This window comes from Anser cygnoides, chromosome 5 (assembly GCF_040182565.1).
Source record: "Anser cygnoides isolate HZ-2024a breed goose chromosome 5, Taihu_goose_T2T_genome, whole genome shotgun sequence".
NCBI classification, from domain to species: Eukaryota; Metazoa; Chordata; class Aves; order Anseriformes; family Anatidae; genus Anser; species Anser cygnoides.
In genome coordinates, this window is record NC_089877.1 from 52,797,501 (window position 1) to 52,818,768 (window position 21,268).

The following is a 21,268-nucleotide window of genomic DNA, read 5'->3' on the forward strand; positions in this document are numbered from 1 at the left end:
CAGGAGTGACTATTCTGTCTCTGTCACCTGACATCTATTCATCTATCAATAAGGCCAGAAAGAAGGTACGAGATCAGATATATTTATTAATGAGTGAGGGACAAATGGGGTCCTCAGCTATGGCATACTGCTTCCTTTGAAATCGAAAGCAGTTGCATAAGGTGCCAGGAATGAAGCTCACTATCATTTTCATTTAGCGATTGATAGAGTCAGTCATTTTTCAAATTTATATACCAAATCTGAAACTGGAAACAAGTTGCTAGGTTGTGCTGTCTTTGTTGCTGGTGGAGGGAAGTGAAAAGCATTCGAGTGGCAGTTGGGTCCAACACCAGCTAGCTAGTCAGAAAGTAGAGAACAGCAGTGAAGCTGGGAAGAAACAGCATGCAAACAGCTGCAGTGTGAGATAGAATAAGCGAGTGTCAGTGGTGTTAGATGGTAGAGCTGTGTGAACACTTTCACACTGAAAAGCAAAATTGTCAAGTTATCGTGTCCAATTGGGCATGGATTTCTTATTATATCACTGCAATACCACAAGCTGTACTGGTTGCAGAGTCACAGAACCCTCAATTAAAGAAGCAGAGGAGAAAGAAAGAAAATGAATAAAATTGTTGTTGTTACTGGAGGTCTTTGAAGAAGAACACGACACTCTACTGTAAACCTACACTGAACAAAACCACATAGGACCCAGCCAAGTCATGCTTAAGTGCTTTGCCTAACAGGAACTTGAAAGTTTCAACCATTTAAACTAAATCTGCTTTGATATAGTATCTCATTTTCTTTTCTTTTGTCTGAACATTTACTGTGTTTCAGAGTCAGCACTAGCCAGCCCAGTTCTTCTGTGTAGCTCACTTACATTAAAAATTTGTGAAGATGTTCAGCCTTTTGGGGGCACTTCAACAGGAGCTGATAGCATGATTAGAGAAAGGTCTAAGGATTAAAGATATTATTAGGGATACAACCTTTATCAACTTCGCAGGGAATTTTGCAGAACATTATCCACATTATCCAAACTTTATTCAAACTCAATCTTTTATCTACTATTTGGAGATGATTTCCCTAACTTGACAGTATACTCGATCCCAGACCACCAGTATTTCTGCTGGATGTTGCTCTTGCCTGGCCTGTATACAGATATGTACACATCAGATATTTTTGAACAGAGTGAGATAAAGTTAGTTGCAAACTGCTTACAGTGTTATTCTTTACATTGAATTCCAAGAAGATATGAGGTAGTTTTAAAAACAGCTCTGTGAAAATGTATCCAGCCATTTTCACTGTCAGTTCAATTAAACTGCTTTTCAGATAAACGAGACTTGAAAAAGGGCATGACTAGCTCTGGATCCATTCTCCAATAAAGACTCCTATGCTTTAGGATTTTTTTCATTCCCAGTCCTTCACCCTAAGCATTCTAGCATATTGAATGCCTCCCCTTTTTTCTTACAGGTCTTTGAGGAGGCAGACTGGGGTCTCAAGACTAGATGTTGCTGTTCTGCCTTGTACATGAGGGCCCTTTTTACATATGAACAACTGCAGCAGCCCACTGGCATGGGCCACCAGGTCAACATGCCCACAACTTGTTGCAGATTCTTATGTTATTTTAAAAAATAACTATACTCTACAAATAAATCAAGCAAATAGAATCCAGGAGACCGCTGTGCTCAAAATAGTAGCCAGACCACTAAATATTACCTTGATTGAGATGTGAGGAACGAAAAGGAAAGGAATGTTAGGGCACTTAAGTCATGTTTGCAAAAGACAGCAAGGGAGTAATGGGTAGTTGCAGTACTCCATAAAAGTTAGCAGCAGGGAAGGTGTTGCGGGTATGCAAATGAGTACACAGTGAAGTCCAGCAGTTTTGAAAACTGTCGGATTCTGATATTGCTCCCTCAGCTTTATATGTTGAAATTGAGTCCCACACTATTAATACTAAATGCTAAACTGAATTGGGACAAACTCAGAGTCTGGCCTAAGTCCTCTGAAGCCAATGTAGCTATGACAATAAATATTTTTGCTGGCTATTTCTTTACAAAGTTATCCTATGAGTGATAACTCCACTTCTGACTGTGGTAGTAACTATGGGAACTAATCTATCACCATGTTAAGAATGGGACTAGTTTATATCTAAGCCGACATACATGACATGGCTATTATGGAAAGCGTAATACTGGCTGCAGTGAACCTGAGCCCTAGATAACTGGAGAACAGGGCATTTCTCAGTTCTCCTGAGTTCTCAAATCAAAACATAATACAAGTCTCACACAAGAACTGGCTGAAAATTCTCCATGTACCACCAATTTGTGTGATGGGTGTAAATTTTCTAGGATATTTTTCTAGAAATCTGCATTTAAATAGAAATATTTTACAGAGTCTAAACCGTGAGATTTTATGTGTATCCTGGTCTTTATTTTCCATTTTTATTTGTGTGTGTGTGTGTGTTGTGGGTAGGTAAAAAGAAGGAAGGTTGGTTTTATTTGACAGTGTTGGATAGAGAGAATCTAGCACAAATTCCAGTGTATTAGAAAGACTGTAAAAAATTATTCTTCAAATCCTGAGCCCATATGAACTAAACTTTTGTGATATGTCCTCCAAATATTTGACAAGAGTTATTAAGGACCCTATTCAGTAAGAGTTAAACAAATTGAACTTTGCTTTTTCTTTCATCTTAAAAAAAAAAAAAAAAGTAAAAGAAAACAGTTTTGGGGATGCTCAGTTAAAATGCTTGTCTTTCTATACTCAATCTCCTACTATTTGTTGCATACACCTTTAGAGAGCTACATAACCCTCTGCATAACTAGGCAGCAACAGATATTTGAATTCAGGAAGGAAAAATTAACCTTGGCAGATATGTTAAGGCACTAACTCAAATCCCTTACATTAGGTTGTCCACGATATTATAAATATTTATCTTGCATTTTTATTCCAGGCCATTCTCCTTCTCCAGACACTGTATGTCTCTTTAGCCTGCTCCACTCAAGTTTCCGGTTGCCAGAGAAGCCTCAGGATTTATTTTTAATTCTGGAGCTTTCTGTCTTCTTGCGTCTCCAACTATCAATCTTTTAAGCACTGCATAGCCTATGATATCGCAATGGGATTGAACCCAGCTAGTGGCACAATTGCTTCACACTGCAGCTTGTGTATACACAAAGTGCAATCACTAGCAGTGTGTCAACTATGAGTGCAGATACATGCCTTGTATCGTGCCCCCAAAAAGGCTGGCAAACAAAATTAAACTTGGTTTAATGAACAAAATTCGTCATACCTAGTTCAGAGAGAAAAACAATGAGCTGTCTATAAAAATGAAGGTTAGGACTAGCAGCTATGTTCTCTGGCTTGTACTTATAGAGAGTCCTCCTGGAGACACATGCCACTTTCTTGCAAACCAATAGATATCTTTTTCATAAAGGCAGGGGCTATTCTGTAGCATGTCACAGGTGGGAAAAAAACAAAAACAACAAAAAAAAAACCACCACCACCACCAGAGCCCCACACCTATTGAATGATTTTCTAGATAACAAATAGAAGAGCTTTTCTCTCAACAATTCTTATATTCCTTCTTGGAAATTAATGTTCCCTTAATCTTTTCTGACATGCCTCACTTCGTAAAATAATATACTGATATCTATAAGCACAGAAGAAGTATCTAACCATTCATAAGACACTCTGCATGCTAAAGGTGAAGGCCCTGGATGGGAAGCAGCATTTGGTGATCTTTTCTGTCTTTGATTTTGCCATGATCTCCATCTCCAACCTCACTCACTGACATCAGTTGTGCAGTTTCAGTTGAACAGGGTAATTTATTCATTTAAATAACTGTAAATCTCTGCTGAATATTTTCCTGGAAAGTCCAAGACTAGTGAAAGCATACAGATTTCTGTATGTGTGGTAAGTGAAAACATTTTTAATAGCATTAAGGACTCTAACCTGGAAGGTGTTAAGTATTTTCATCAGTGTGTTCAGAGTCCTCAGTTTTGAGGATGATTGACATCTTTTAGGATCAAACCCTCATTTTGTACCTAAGAAATGAAATAACACATCAATTTAATTTGAAGTGACTTGCCATAAACCTATGTCTCTTTCAGAATGGGTTGGATATCAGCAGGATTAAATGTTCTGACTATAGAAACTCCCCCGTATGTAAGCTTTTAAATGCACCTTCAAACAATGATCAAATGTGAAAGCTGAGATCTGTTTTCTGTGTGTGGCAGACTGGCAGCAACTGGACTTAGGCTTAGAGTTTCTGCCTTCACTAACAAAATTTTGTTAGTAAGTCTGCCAAAACCAGGAAATTGCTGGCAGCTTTGGTGGAAAGTGGAGAATTCAGTGGGTTTTTGTCATCCCCAAAGGTTTGCACTTATGAAGCGCTCTCTTGTATAATAAAGTCCATTTGTCTGATGTAAGAAATTTCAACAGCTTGTCAATGTTCCACAAGAAGCAAGAAGAAATGGTTCAGTTTATGTTGTACAAAGAAGTAATGAAGATGCCGAAATGCCATGCTCTGCATTCTGCTGTTTGTTTGGTGCATCAGGGAAATATAAGCAGAGTGGGGATCTAATTTAATTCAAGGTCAGCCACAGACATTATGTGAGGCCTCATAGAATGAACAAATGAATAATAAACAAAATTAAAAACATCTATTGCTGTCTTTATAGCCTGTTTGTTTGGCACACTGTATTGTGGAAAGTGCTATATATTACAGTTTTGGAAGGTCAGGTTCTTTGTGTGTTATGTTGTTTATTGATACTAGTCAGGGGTGGGAAGAGGAGAGATGAAGCTGAGAATAGGAACGTTTAGAGTTAGTATCAGGAAACCTTTTCGGTAGAAAGGTCTACTGAATAACGTTTTGAAAAGGCTCCCAATAGAGGAGTCAGAAGTCTGATTGCTTCCTTCAAGTTAAACTTGAATTGGACAAAACACTCCAATTCATAGCACTGGGACATTCCATGCTGCTGAGTCTTTTCCAGCTCTAATTCCTATAGGTTCTCACCTATGAGTCCATGCCACTCATGTACTTGAGATGGTAGAATTTAACCTAACGGTTGTATGCAAACGTAATCAAAAAATATTGTCTCGTTTTGCAAATGATACTGGTTTATCTTAGAAAATGAGAAATGCATGAAAGGAGTCTAGGTAATGGGACAGATATTTATTTTTCATTTGGAAGTGGTGTTGAATGGCTCTCAAAAGTTTGTGAAGAGTTGTGGGCTGCTTTGCCTCATGTACATAAATATTATCAGACAAAGCTCATGTGTATAAATATTCCCAGAGTTGGCCTGGTTGCCAATTCAAATCCCTTTATATTGCTCTTTTCCTTATGTAGATAAGGAAATCTTATCCAATATTCCCACTGCACTCCGGCAAAACAGTGATTTCTATATATAGTTCCTCTAATCTATATTCGTCATAATGAATATGGATAATATATGTTCATAGAAGATATTAATACTTTTGCTATTACAGGCATAATGGTCCCACTCTCCCAGGCAATCAAATGGAAATAAAAGGAGGAAATTCTTGCTTATGTTTCTCTACTTCATGAAAATATACTAGCATCAGGGCACCCAAAGTGATGATGCCTGCATTGCTCTGAGTTGTATGTGAAAATCTCTTTTTTTCCATTGTCACGTACTGTGTATCACACCAACATTCCCATTATGTATCAGGGTTTTCTTGAACATTTTGTGTTACACCTATGAATATTGACTAACAGCACTATATCAACATTGTCAGAAGCCAATCCTAATATTTGACAACATCAAAAGGAGATAGGATATGTTTGCTCTGATGGATCTTGGACATGCAGGATGATACATAGATTATGAAAAAAAAAAAAAAGAGGAAGAAGCCCTTGATATCAAAGAACTAACATTTAGTGTTCTTAAAAAATATATATATATATCTAGCATTAACTGCTAGTGAAGTTGATCTAAGTGGAGCTGAATGTTCAACATAGCACATTCCTAATGTGTCTGTTTAACAGAACCAGGTTGTGATATTGTTGCGCTACTGTATGCAAAGAACAAATAAGGTGGCTTTTTTTTTCATTTTTTATTCTTTTTTTTTTTTTTTTTATTCTCCTGAAAGAGTTGCAGAAAGCTGGACAGGATGGTCTTTCTTAATGTAAGTCACTGATTAATAAAATGTGTTATAATAGGTGTGACATGCACTTTAAGACTTTCAAAGCTATGTAGTCTCCCATTAATTCAAGTGCAAATTGGAATATGGTTACATTCTGTTGAAATAAAGTGACTGAGACTTCAAGGGTCCCATTTTACTTACATTTATGAAGTTTGTGATAATTCACCACAGCAGCAAAAACTGGCAAGAACAGAGAGATTCAATTTGGTCTCTCTCTCACTCTCTCTCCTCCTCTCCCTCCCCCCTCCTAATGCTTAATAAATTTTCCAGAAGAGAGATACACATACTATATTCTCAGGACTGTTAGTTTAAGAAATGTACTGCTTGCTTTTTCCTTTTATAAATTAATTACAGTTGAACCTTCTACTAAATCCAGAGAAAATATTTCTGTTTGTAAAAAGGTTTTTCATACATTATGGTCTAATCCTGTATGATTTAACTGTGGCCATGATCTTCTTCTCACACTGTGGAAAACATGATTTCACTACAAAACCTTTTTTTCTTATTTTTTTCTTTCTCGTGATATAATGTGTCTTTCTGGCTTTATACAAGTCATTAAAGTTGTTTACTTTTTGTCATTGTTTTTCTTGGTCTGATAATACTTGTTCAGGGAGAGTCATGAGGAAGGGCTCAGCTTAGGCCTATTGAGCCTAAGAGCCTTTAATCCGCCCATTCTAGGTAATGAGTTTATGCCACTTGTGTTTTGTTTGTCTCTAGTTGTCTGTTTTCCTCATGCTTTTCAGGGTGCAATCCAATCAATGTTTAATTTCCCAAACTGGGCCAGTGAGAAGATTTATTTCATTCTGTTTGTCCTGCAAACAATATTCATTCTGCAGTTTTAGGTAAGTTTGTTGAAAAACTTCGGGGAAAAAAATGAAGAAAAGAGATGTTTGCTTGAACGTGCATCTGAATAGGCATGTTGAGAAGCTCTTCAGATCCTGCGACAGGCCGAGATTTCAGAGTGCAGAAAAATATTTACAGAGCTGGCACAACGACTGTACTAAAAAGCTGTTGTTTATAAAGGAGTTGACTCACAAATTAGAAAAATTATATGTTTAGGAGGGGAAATGTTCACCAAGCAGTGACCAGCTGTGTCTGTCATATCATTCCTTGAAATCAGAAAACAGGGTAAATCCACCCATGCTTTTGAGACATTATTGGATAGTGTCTGAAACAAGTGAAGGCTTTAAAGTTTGTGCCAGAGACTGACCTTCCATAATCCCGTGTGTTTAATCAAGCACATTGATCTCTTTATACTCCACCTGTCATTACTGGTATCTGTGGATCAGGGAAGTAAAAAAATAGAGGTTTAAACAAATGGTCAAGGCATTCTAACAGAAAACAGCTCCAAAGTCCTATTTTGCTTTCCTCTTCTTCTTCTTCTTTTTATTTATTTATATTTTTATGTCGTTGCTAAAAATATGTTGCACTTACATAATAATTTCCACAGGACATTCTCTGACACTTCGCAGATTTGAACATAGCCTCCCAGCATGCTGGGCAACAGTCTGCCCCTTTCTGCCATGAGTAAATGCAAGCATTAGACATTGCATATCTCTTTTTTGATAACAGAAAGTTTGTGAAAGAAGCATGGAGAAGCACACTGAAGAAAAATTCACTTAAAATGTTAAACAAAGTTTAAAATATAAAAAAGTCTTTGTATTTTTAGAAAACAAAATATTTAGAGCCAGACATGAAATTTTGCTAACTTTTTACAATCGACAAAATTCGTGTAAGAACTGCGAGACCGGGAGTGGCACTCCAGGCTCCCACTCTCTCCCTCCAAAGGATGTGTAATCCTGCCTTTACATCAAATGTGTAAGAGAAATGAAGAGAACAAGAAGATCCTGCTGGGCTGTATCATACTGCTTTGCAGCATATATGGAAGGTATAGCAGAGGCAAAGGTTATGACACTGTTAGCGAAATCTGTTTTTACAAAGGGCTGTGTTTCATAATGAGACTGTAGACGGGAACAGAGCAAAATGTTAGTGCCTTCTTCATCTAGCTAGAAATACTGTAAGCAGCTTGTAAGCAATTATTTATTTGGTGGGTAGCTATGTAATTGCTCTACATAGTTTTTAAGCATGAAGTCTAAATAACCCCCACATGAAAAGGAAAAAACTCTTTTTAGTGGTTATGAAAATAAACCATTAAGCACCCAGCAGTGAAAGGGTCAAAATAGTTGTATTAACTGAACTCTCCTGAGGACATATGTTGTTTACAGTATATGTTTAAAATAATATTCCTGGCTAGTCAGCCTTTCCCTCAGGATAATGCAATTACAACAGTAACAGAGGATTAATTAAAGACTCTCCCATAGGTGTTGCTAGAGATCTTGAATCGACCAAAGAGGGATACATTACCAGCTCAGCACAGAGGTGAACAGACCAGAGCTGTTCAAAATAATTAGTTAGGCATAAGGGCAGGGTTGAGCTTTTTGCCTCATTTATCTGATTTTGATTAATACTTTATTTTTTTTTTTTTAAATTAATGCAGAAGAGGCATACTGGTTCCCATTTACGTAGAGAAATGAATAGGGAAGATCAAGCTTCTGGATAAAGAAATCAATAGCAAATGAATTTATACTGGTCCACTGTCAAGTAGGATATCATTCTCTCTCTCTCTCTCTCTCTCTCTCTCTCTCTCTCCCTTTTCCCTCTCCCTCTCCATTTCTCTCTCTCTTTCTCCCCCCCCAACCCCTCTACATACACACCTGGTTAAATGCTTGGAGCTGGGGGTAATTTTTCTGACTCAAAGACAACAACAGTCCTGCTCATGCACACTACATGGAGTGATGCAGATGCATGACAGGGAACAACAACGACATGAGAGGCTATTAGAGCTAGAGAGCCAGAGGCTCACGTCCCCATTTTTTGCCTTCAGAGTCACCCCTGTGTGTACTTGCAAAGGGCTGATATCAAGCAGCATCATAGTTCTTGATTTGATAAGACCCCTAATTTGGGGTTGCAAAGACAAAGCTGACAGAATGAAGGTCCTCTCTGTCTCTCCAAATGGCTTTTTAAGACAGAAAAAATAGAGCACTCCAGATTGTGTTATTATTGTGTAAATAGTTATTTTGACAGTCTCTGTTTTGAGGTTCCTGTTCTGGATCGACTTCTCATTCCACATATAAGATAAAGTGTGCAAAATTTAGATGAAGTGCATGAAGGTTTACATTAGAAATGAGTGATCACCTGTCTCAAATGAGGTGTGCTGGGGAGATTTGGACAAGATCTCTTGCATGCCATAATCTATGAGCAGATTGTGGGATGTAAGATGATTTTAAAGTTTCTGAGGCTGTTCAAAGCATATCTGCCCTAAGCCATGTTAGGGCAGACTCCCATTCAGATGATACATATTCAGCACATTTTTTCCATTTTTTCAATATAAAAACTACAGAACAATCTCAAATGGTAAGTTTGAGATAAATCACATAATCATTTATTTAGCACCTGCATGAAAAAATATATATCAGATAGAAGGTGATGATCTCTTCACAGTGAATGTTTTATTCTCAAATAAAGGAACCTGAAGTCAGATTCTCATCTGGGGTACATTATGCCAGCTAACCTTAGCTAAGGCTCTGACCCATTTTAAAGATGTGGGCAATCTCTTTGGTCTGACTGGATTTATTTTGTCGTAGACAATGACATTTTTCTGAAAGGTGGTAGAGTAAGAACAAGTGAAAATGAATTCATGCAATTTATTTTTTTCATTTATTTTTATTCATTTTTTTTCATGTATGCAATTCATAATTTGCTGCTTATTAAGATTTCTTTCAGATATTGTAAATACAAAGCTTGCAGTAATAAAATATATGCCTTTTATTTAGCCATAATTGGGAAGGAAACTTTATGGTGTTCCAGGCTTTCTTAATGAGTAGAGATGCTATGTCTTTTAACTTCTGAAGCAGTATGTCAGAAAGAAAAGAATTCTAAGATGTTATAGGGACATTTTTTCAAGCAATTTCAGAAGAGTTGTATCTGTTTAACTGAGAGAAGTTGTGTTTGTTTGTGAAGGAAGTCTTAGGAAAGTACTGCCAGTTTCAGGGCTTGAACAACTTCCTCTTTATCAATATCCTGACAGGTTTAGTAAAGAGTATTCAGGAGAATATTTCAAGGAGAAAACAAAGAACTTGCCAACAAAAACATTAACTTAATATCTACTTACCTATAATCTTCAAAGGCAAGAGTTAGTAATATGACCCTGAGTAGATTGTTACATGCCATCGCACTTCATAATTTCCCCTTGATAACAGAGATAGTCATCACTGATGTTCAGAAATTATGTGCATTCATATAAATCTACTTAACTGATATCAGTACAGTATCCTAAAAGGACACAGTTGTGTCCCACTGATGGAGTACTGCTTTGTGCATGTTTATGGACCTGTCCATAGCATCTGTGCTTTAGAAGTTTTCATTTGGTTCTGTTTCAGATCTTCTCTTCGTGCTGTACACTTAAACATACCTATTTGTGCCTCCAGGACTGATTACAGTGCTCAATATGCGAGCAGTGTGCATTGTAATTTTGACGTGCCTGCCAATATTGGAAGCATGTGGCAGCTGTGCACTTGTGGGGAGGCTTCATTGATCACATTATGACTGCCGAAGGTGTGCCTAAAACTGTGCATATGGAACTTATTTTGATACAGGTAGAACATTAAAGGGAGGAAAAAAAAAAAGTTTTCTCTTTTCCGTAAATTTTTGCATTTCTCTTACTGCCAAAAATGGGCACTTATGGATACTGTGGTTCCTAATGTTACAGCCTGCTGGAGGTCCTTTTAGTAGCTGTCACTAGATGGTGCTAGCTGTATAAGAGAGATGACCCCCCTCTTTTCTGTCTCTGATTCAGACCTCTGTCTGTCAAGGACAGTGGGTGCTCTGGCTCAGGGCAGGAGATGTGTTTCCATCGAGTTCTGGGGATCTAGAGTAGCTGTTTTGGCCCTTAAGGTTAATAAGTCAATGGGGATTAATTAGGTAATTGCCAGAGCTTTTTATTTATGTTATGTGTGTATATGGACTTACAAACATAAAGATCTCTCATTCTGGCAGTCTTTCCAAGGGAGTTTGATATAAGCAGCTGACCACTAGCTTTATTTTGGCATTCTCTCATCTTTGCCCAGAAGGAATTTTATCCTACATCAAGGGGTGAGCTTTTCTCCATACTTTGTGCAGTTGTTTGGAGCCAATTTGGATAGTTCCTTTAAGATGTTGTACATATAGAGGAAGATCTTAAAAAGGGACTTTTTCCCTTCCTCAAAAAATGTATGGAGTAGGCTCTGGATGAAGGAGTGTGGAAGGGATATGAAGGGTGGGAGAGGAAAAAGAATGGAAGGACTAGTTGGGAAAGAGCAAAAATTGTTTTACCTGATGTGGCTTTTCTTCACTATTTTTTAATGATAACACACTGAAAATGAACCTTTCTGAGACCAAACCTTCATGCCCTTGGCCTCAGGGAGAGTTTATCTCAAGAAGGCACCAGTTAAAGACATCAGGTTTTCACTCTTAGCAATAAAGCCTTTCTCTTCTGGTGAAAGCAGGGCACATTGCTCTAAAATGGGGAGAGATGCTAAGTGCAGTGACAATTGTTTCCCAGGGAGAATGATTCGGCAGGAAGCCAGTATTTAATCACATAGCCACATCACATCATTACAGAGCGTCACTCAGTGCAACCACTTGATGCAGTGCACCACACCTCTGTAGCATAATGCTGGCTCCCTGCCAACAATTTAGAGAAAACTGCTATCAGCTTTTATAATTACTTCCCTTGATGAAACAACCCAGTGAAATGGCAGGGCTAGAATGGGGACGAAAGGGAGAGTTATGAGACCACAAACTTCCCAGACTTCCAAGTTGCACCTATTAGACAGCAATTAAATTACTGGCCAACTTCAAAAGTCCTCCACAATTGGCATTAATCGTCAGCCTTGCTGGCACTCTTCTCAGAGAGGCCAAGAATTAAAAGTATGTAAAGACAGAGCAGCTCATTTTATCCCTAAAATGATGCCCTTGGGCACTATTGGAGGCATTTTTGCACCTGACCATTCCATACACATCCTGTAGCTGAGCTGACGAGTTAGCACTGCACAACACTACATATACATGTTTACATGATCACTAAAACACCACTTCTGGTGGGGTTCCATGCATGGAAAGAGCGAGCCTACCAGAACGTGTAAGATGATATGTGCTCTCCTATGTGCTGTCTATATCATTTGATACATAAGCCAGCAATGTGACCTTGCTACAAAGAAGGCTAATGGTATTTTGGGCTGCATTAGGCAGAGTATTGCCAGCGGGTTGAGGGAGGGCATTCTTCCCTTCTACTCAGCAAGTGTGAGGCCATGTCTGGAGTGCTGTGTCCATATTGATTCAGGCCACAGTTTGAATATTCCATTAAGACTGCTGTTCTGTCTACAGCACCAGTGAGTAGAGGTTACATGGGGAAAAAAATAAGAACAGTGTTTATACAAAGGGATCCTGCCCCAGGTATTCCTGCCCAGCTTCTCACAGACATAATCTAAGGAATTTCATGAGCCTGGTTTTGCATCTGCCCCATTGAGCTTAATAGACACCAACAGTCCTATCATCCATAAATTTGTCTAATCTGTTCTTAACTGCCTTTTTACTTTTAGCCAGCTTTACTTGATGTGACAATGAGTTTCACAATTTAATTATTGTGCTGTGTGAAAACAAACTTTCCCTTTTGTGCATTTGAAGCCTGCAGGCTGATAGTTTCATTGGTTAGTTGTAGTATTCTCATTCAAATCAAGAGGAGTGAAAATGACTCAGCTCCACACGGTTTTGGATCTTTCTATATTTTAATCACCTGCAAATAACATCACAGTTGTCAGACTTGGTGTCAACAGAAATAACACTTCAGCAGCACCTGGGAGACATAATGCTTTACCCCACTTTCCTGGTCACAAGCAATGGGCAAACATGGAGCAGGCAGATGCTCTAACCCCACCTCTGCCCCCAAATCTTGCGTTGCAAATGTAAGAGACAGTAAAACAGACTGAGAGAGGGAAGCATGGAAAACAACAGCCCAGGGTGAGTCAGCTTGACTGACAGCATGCCCACCTATTTTTTCCTGGATGTTTCTGGTTGTTTTAGGACAAGCCCAGAACCATGAATGCAAATCCTCTGAGGTAAAATCATTTCCGCCCACCATTCAATATTCCTGTGGAAAAAACATATATATATATATATATATCCAAAAATCTCACCTTGCATTCTTTATGTATTGCCTCTAGGCTTATACTTCTCTGGTGCCAGATTTGGAGGGAATCAGCAATTTCACTGCCATTGTGGCCAAAGAGGAACAATAGTTTAATACTAAGGAATCCTGGTTTGGATCTAAGCAGGAATCCACGTGGCCAAGATGTGCACCATCGCCTTGAAAATTGGATACACATACAGCAGAATTTAAGCCATACACAAAATAGATCATCTGTGCCAATGGAATAAAATGACCTCTCTCAAGTCTGGACTGTCACAACTGTGTCTTTTTTTAGATTACATAAGCAGTTTTTAGAAATGGACTTGAATCCAGGCATAAGCATCTCGAACTAAGAATTTTCGAGAGTTCAGTATACTGGCATATATTAACAGGGCTTTGATTCAGTCCTACCTTAACATGCAATAACTTTTAGATTTGCAGCACAGTGGATTGCATGTACCAAATAGGCCTGAAAGAATAATATAGGCAACAAACTTTCCTCAGTTCAAAATCCTTTTTGCTCCTTTTCTTTCAAGTGTAAAAATGCAGTTGCCTGCAGACAGAAAGAAGCAGTCTTGACAAAGGAGTGCATATGTTCTAACATTAGTCTTGATTAAAATAAAGCCTGCAACATGTTTTATGACTGTGTTTGTGTAACATATAACTTTCCATAGGAGACGGTCCTAACCATTACCTGTTTATCTATTTAAAGCAGAATGCTCTGCTATTCATTACATGCAAACAATATATGAATACGCTGACACATTTATTGTTAAGGTCAATACAATGATAGGATTTTATCCTCTTTCTTTGTTGCTTGGGAAAGAAAATCAAATACTTGCAAAGCCTGGGTTAATATTTTTTTTCGTTGTTTCTGACACCAGCAGGATATGTGTTAAGTATCTATTCCCTAGTGGCTCAGGCCATCAAATACATAAATTATGTTAGGGCAAGGAAGACTGTGTCAGGGTCTAATTTCATACAGATCTCAACACGATTGTCAATTTGTAAAGCTAATCAACCACTTTCTTTAGGTATCCTCACTACAGAAATGCTTGTCCAACCAACAACTTTCAAAGCTAATTAGCCAATGAATCCTTTCAGTTACCATACAGCAGTAACCTGTGAGATGTTTTTGGTGTCTTTAGAAATATATATATATATATATATATATATATATATGTGATATTGACATTGAGTTCCAGGCTCCAGCTCATAGGGTGTTTCATAGGAAAGCATCTAAGAATTTTTCTTAAGTAAATCTTTTAATTTATGAAGATATTTAATCCGTTATGTCAATGTGGATGTCATGTCATGTGTATCATGTGGATGTACATGACATGACATGTGGATGTCATGTATACAAGGATATGTATACATACTTTCCTGATACAGTCTCCGATGCTTTCACATTTTGTACAGCCTTTGTGAAGCAAGGTATGCTGAGGACCCTATAGTGCATAAATGATGATCTTAAGTACCAATATTACAACTATTCAACTTCTTAATTGCTACCACTTAAAATAAAATGTATATGCCCACAGGATAGATGTAATATAGAGGATTTATCCTTTATCATAAATTATCAGGACAACCCAGATGGTTGGATTCTCTTTCTTAATGGTTCAAAAAGATCATCTCCTGATTTGATCAGTCTTTGAAAGGCCCCACTAGAATCCATCTAAGTCCTTGTCTCACTAGCCCTTTTCTCCTACATTTTCAGCCTGTACAACTTCCCCTCAAGTCAATTGAAATTAGAATATTTGCTGTCTGGCAGCAAGTGCAAACCACCACTGTTGAATTAGGTGGGAATAGAAAGTGCACCAGTCCTTATATTTCTGGAAAATTCTGATATCATCTGCTGGCATCCTGCTCCTATAATTAGCAATGATGGTATGAGTGAAGAGAAGGAGTGTACATGAAGTAATAGCCTGTAGGAACCCTTCAGTAGCTTCCTGTGCAGCCATACATGGAACAATCTTATTGCCATCAGGATGAAGAATTTGTGCCGATATAGTAAGCAAGGCCAGAACTACAGAGTTCTCAGGGAAATCCAGAGTAATTTGATTCAATAAAATATATTTGGCCTGCCCCAGATGGACTTTATGCATACTCTTTATTGCCTGCTGTAAATATCTGTCTTCCACCCTGCCCCAGAGGAACTGCAAGTTAGCAAGAAACAAGAGATTCTTCTCTGTAAAGGCTTTGTCTTCTCCTACCAGCAGGTGCTGTTTCTGCTATAAGCAGGAATAACAAAACAGGGAGCCTAGCAAAATCTCATCCCAGTGCCTGCTGCTTCTACCACAGATTCCTTGTCTTCCAAATTTTGTTTTATCAATGTGGAAAGCAGTGAGGTAAATCTGGGGGGGACACTCCTACATGTCTACTTGTAGGTACCTGGGATTTGGCTCAAACTGACCATCATACAGGAGACATACATAAGGCCACAAGTCTAGTTCAACCTCAGTTGGGTTTTTCTCTTCCCATTATTAGTCTTTGTAATTATTGTTAGTTTCACTTAATGTCTTCCATCTGTACTCCTTTTAGCACTTGCTCCTAAATTATTGCATTGCACTTCCCACTAATAGATATCAGGTGGGCCTTCATCCTTTGGAGCATCTCATATAGTCCCTTCTGTATCTGAGACTTGGCAATTTGTTGAGCTGTACTGGTATCAATTAAAATCTGACTTTAAATTCATTTTGTTAAGATAGTACAGAAGGCTCTGTGTGGACACTCATATTTTGGATTATTTGTAAGTCACTTAAAACAGGCTTAAACTAAAACGACTGAAACAGAAGGATGTCCAAATGGAGGTTGGCACCAGTTTAATTAAACTGCAGCAACTATGTATATAAACAAGGCTTAAATCTACAGACTGTAAATTACTTTTGACTGTAACATTACTCATTTCATTTTACAGCATCACAGGAGAAGTTCAGTTGCTCTTGTATCCAGCCAAAATGTGGATCAGTCACTCCACAGTAGATTTTGATGAGCCCCATATGGATGTACATAGAACCGACACTAAACAGAGGAAATACCAGAGCACTGTCGTTAAGTAGCCTTGAATATATGACATTAATGTTTCTTATGAAAAGCACTGGTGAAAATTCAATTGCTTCTAGCCACTCAAGTACACTATCTTATAGAACGAGTATGTACTGAATCTGTCCTGCCACGTTTATTGATTATTCAATGTTTATTGATTATTCATGAAAACTTAGTGTTATTAAAAATATTGATAATAGGTTTTGTTAAGAATATTTCATACTCATCTGATCAAATATTTGTTTTCTCTCTTGAATCTGTGACTATCATGTGAACTGATCACAAGTTAAGTATTTCCTGTAGCAGTGGTCACGTGTTAACATGAAAGTTAAACAAAGTGCTATGATTTTCATTCTTAACTTTGGTAATACAGTCTTCTATTAATTAAAGACTTTGTGGCCTTGCAATATGAGATTAATGATAGCCTGGTGTGCCAGGCAAACCTGAATTTCAATGCTTCTTTTTTACAGTGCATCACCAATTGAAGTTGTGGAAACAAGCTCTTTTATTCAGCAGGGATTATTGAATTTAATAGAAACACATATGCAGTGAAAGTTAAACAAGTGCTTAAGTATCTTACTGAAATAGTGCTTCTGCATGGCAGAACAATTACATTTAATTCTTCTTCTTTCTTCCTCCCTTTCTTCCCATAGCTTTTCCATGAAGCTTCCCATATTAATTTTTAAGATTAGTGGAAGCAGAATTATTTATGTCACTTTCCCCACCATACTAAACATGGAAAGAAATTTATGGCAAATAGATCTTATTGTATAACTTGGATTTCAGCTACAGCACTAAGTAAAGCCTGGGTATTGTCTTGCACAATTCTACACCACTTTATTTATAGAATTGCTGCCTACCACATCTTGCTATTGAGCTTGACCATACCTTATATATTCAAAGAGGTGCCTTATGCAGATTCTGTCCTTTATGCACAGAAGTGCTAGTACATATAAAAATTTAGGTGAAAGTAATTTGACTCCATAAAATGTTGTCAATAAATTTTTAGTAAAGGTTCCTATTCCTCCAATGCTATTTCCCAAGAAAATAGATCCAAGGATAAAAAAAGCCTGGTGTATTCCTATTGCACCTTGTCCATGGAAGAATTTGATTTAGTTTCAATCCTGTCAAGCCCAAAGGCAACTTCGTTTTGTTTTGCCTTTTTTTTTTTTTTTTTATTTTCCCCAGAAAGAAAGGAAAAGACTCTTAATGAAAATTCTTAGCAAACCTTAAAGCTATGTATTAAGATCAGTGTTTCCTTGTAGCCACTTGCTCTTATTTTTTGGTTTGTTTTCCATGGTCTTGATTCCGTTTGTTACTCATACTCTATTTATTATTATATTTAATTGGTGGGACTACTTATGAATTTAAGGTTAGGGATTTGCTGAAGTACCTGGCTCCACTGGGGTTGAATCACCTTAGTTTATTTCAGGAAAGAAATTATAGATTAATAAGTCTTCTGTGGGGCCAAGAACTCCTGTAAAATCCATTGCTGGAAAATTATTAAGCTTCTTTGTATGTTTGTGTGTATTTTTCTTCCCCCCTGGAATACTGTTCTTATTAAGGATGTGTTGGTTTGCTTTCTAGTGACACAATACTTAACCATGTATTATATTTCTCTAACAGAATGCTGCACTATTCTTTGCTAACATTTTGCCCCTTAACAAGGCCTCACCATAAGGTCATAAAGCACTCAGGCAAGTATTTGGCGTATGCTGCAGTTTCCTAAAAATATCTTTATGTATTCTAAATTCTGGAAAAATAACTGTGTCGGGAAAAAATAAAATAAAAATAAATAAATAAATAAATACTCATTCTGTAAAGAAGGTTCATCTTTATCTTGAATCAATGGGAACCTGTTTCCTGTTTATGCCTTCACGACTGGATGGAGCTTCAAAAACTCACAAACCTCTGGAAAAGGAAGAAAACTGCTCTGGAAGAGAAGGCAATATTATACACTGTATGCCAGGTTATGTCTCATTGGAGAAAAACTACATGGTTCCTACTGACTCACCCACTTAGAGATTTATCTGTACTTCATCAAGAGCAATAAACTACTTCTCGTTGATTATGAGGCGCCTGGATGAATTCTTGGGCAGGGGCAGTTGAAGGTTACAGCTAGTCCTGGAGTCATCTTGTGGTTATAGAACTTGACTGGGATTCAGAAATTCTGGGTTCAGTTTCCAGCAATGCCACAGACTCCCTTGGGTAAGTCATGAAAACTATTTGTGCCTTAGTTCTCAGTCCAGAATTAGCCTTTGACCTTTGAAGTTACTATCTTTCCTGAGTAGTGAAGCTCTAAGACCCTTTTCACAGGGTTCAATAATACCATGTTCTTACATAAAGTTTTTGGTTTTCCCCTTCCAACCAATATTAAAGGAAATTATAGTTGAATAAGAAACAGCAAAAAGTGGATATCACAATGAAGTTAAAACATTATCCATAATTGCAGAACTGTTTGAGTGAACTGTATCCTGCATGTTTGGAGCCAGTCCTGTGTATCTGATTGGGTCTGATCCCAACCAGTACAGATTTCTTCTGCAGCTATGGGCAAACCACTTAATCTATTTTATTTTCACCATCTGCAATATAGGGCAAATAATGCATTTAAGAGAGAGGTGTTTTGAGGATTAATTATCTAGGGTGAATTATGGCATTAAGTCATAGTCCACATAACTGGAAACTGGGCAGAGAGGGAAGGAAGGAGGAGGAGAGCCAAATTAGCAGGGCCTCCTGCAGCCATGGTGCTTGTGACAGACATAATGCACTGGGACTGTGCAAGGGCACAGATGCCATGCCACTGTTGGAAGCAGGGCTGTGCTTGTGCCAGCTCTGCTGATTCCAGAATGGGCTAGCATTGGCAGACAGGAAAAAATAGCAGTTTTTTGTCCCATCTTACTGGTCTGCCTGGTCCTCTTCTGTGTCCCCAATGTGAAAGATCTACATTGTGCTCTCATCCTGCCTTGAACATAAACCTCTGCTCTTTAGAAATGCAATGAAGAGGAAAAGGTCATCATCACTGCCATTATATATTCTGTGGTTAGTAGGACGAAGGAGAGTAGATCTCTGATTTCTCTTCAACTTGTTTATTTAGATTGGGTACACAATAAAGCATTCTGCTCATGTCAGGATGTTATTTTTCTCTATGGGGGCTGTCTTACAGTGCAGTCCTGCTTAGATAAGTCGCTCACATAATAATAGGTGATGAACTGGCAATGCAATGACATTCACTAACCAAAGCTCTCTCATTTCAGTACTCCAAGGGGTATCCAATTCTAAGAGCAGCTTTGCCTGTCAAACGTCCATTCCCTGGAATTGCTGCTTTTTTAAAAACATATGCCCAGAATGAACCAAGTTAAATACAAACATATAGCAGGGAGTCCAATTTTACTGTGGGAACACATCCTTGTTACATGATTATTTACATTGCATTTTCCATGCTTGCTACACATATGCTCATGCAGCATTAAAAACAAGGCTTTCGTGCTAGTCATCTTAGAAAAAAGAAAAAGGAAACAAACAACAACAAAAAAAACTTAAATCATTAAACAAGCAAACGAGAGTATTTTTACCTGTTTTGTAAAATAATTTTTCTTTGAGCTTTTCCTAAAAAGTCACTTCAGCCAATACAATGAGGATGTAGCATTTTTCTACCAAATAAGTATCTGAAAAGTAGGGCATGCTTTACTTTTCTCTATTCCAATCTATACAACCAGAATTTGTTTATGGTCTTGTCTGTCATTTGTCTGGTTACCTACATGTATAGGTGTTCTAGCCATATCTGAAAACGTGTCCATTAAGTATCAGTAGTCGACTGCACATATCACACACCTCAACACTACTAGAAAGTGTAAGTAGATTCTCTTAAAGATAGTTATAATAACTAATCACTTTTTTTTTTTCATTTGCTATTCTCTGAGGTAGAAATTTACACTATTTTTTCTTGGCTATCTAAATAAATATTGACATAATTAATAACAATCTTGAATTCAACAATTTCCATGTTGTTTTGAAGCTGGAGATTCTTCTTGTGAGATTTCTGGTATGGGTTGGTATTATATTGTACTTGTGAGACAATACAGTATTTTAGAGCTTTTTAAAGACACTTAGTGCCAGGGATGGGTGCTATTCTCAGGAGCTGGCATAATTGTCGGTGAACACATTTGTGTATGAATTATATTATACTCAATTAAGTTTCTTCTAGAAGTGAGATCCAGCACCAGTTACAGCTAATGAGAAGACATCATCTTCCAACTGTAAAAGATTTAGGCATCTGATGAAAAAAAAAAAAAAAAAAGAAGAAAAAAGAATAGTATGTGATCAATCATACACCAAAAGTTACTAAACTGAAATGGGGGGTAGTTATAGAACAGCTATTGCTGTTAAATAGTTGAAAGACTATTTATCCAAGTGACCTGAGGAAACTGAATGAAGATTCCACTGGTACAAATTAGGTATGTTCAGTGAGTAGTTGCAAAGGGTCTATTTTATCAAATCTTTTATTTGATAATACTACACAATAATTTTGGCTATGCTCTCACAGGAAATGTAGTTATCTTTAATCAAGTAACAGAAAATCCTACCTGTTAAACATTGAATGAATAAAGCAAAACAAAGCATGAATCATTTAGTAATTTTTAATTATTTAATAATAATACATCTCTGAGTCCCTTCAAAAGAATATTGATATCCCTCCTCTGTCATGTCATACTGACCTCAATAAATGTATTCATTTTTTTGTGCTTGTAATTACTTACAAACCTGTTTAACTCCTTGCACAATGAGAAGTTGTTTTAAAGTCAATGCAGTGAAGGCAACGGGACAAGTAGTAGTCATAAAGTCACAATGAATTTAAAC

The 21,268-nt window shown here is 37.5% G+C and overlaps 1 long non-coding RNA gene across 1 annotated transcript in view; it reads left to right on the forward strand.

The window, feature by feature from the left end:
* LOC106036149 (uncharacterized) overlaps positions 1 to 16,864 on the forward strand; it is a 45,827-nt gene extending 28,963 nt beyond the window's left edge. The window contains exons 2-3 of the long non-coding RNA XR_007165756.2: positions 6,879 to 6,977; positions 16,284 to 16,864. This is a non-coding gene — a long non-coding RNA (uncharacterized lncRNA). The remainder of the gene's footprint in view (positions 1 to 6,878; positions 6,978 to 16,283) is intronic.
* The last annotated feature ends 4,404 nt before the right edge of the window (positions 16,865 to 21,268 follow it).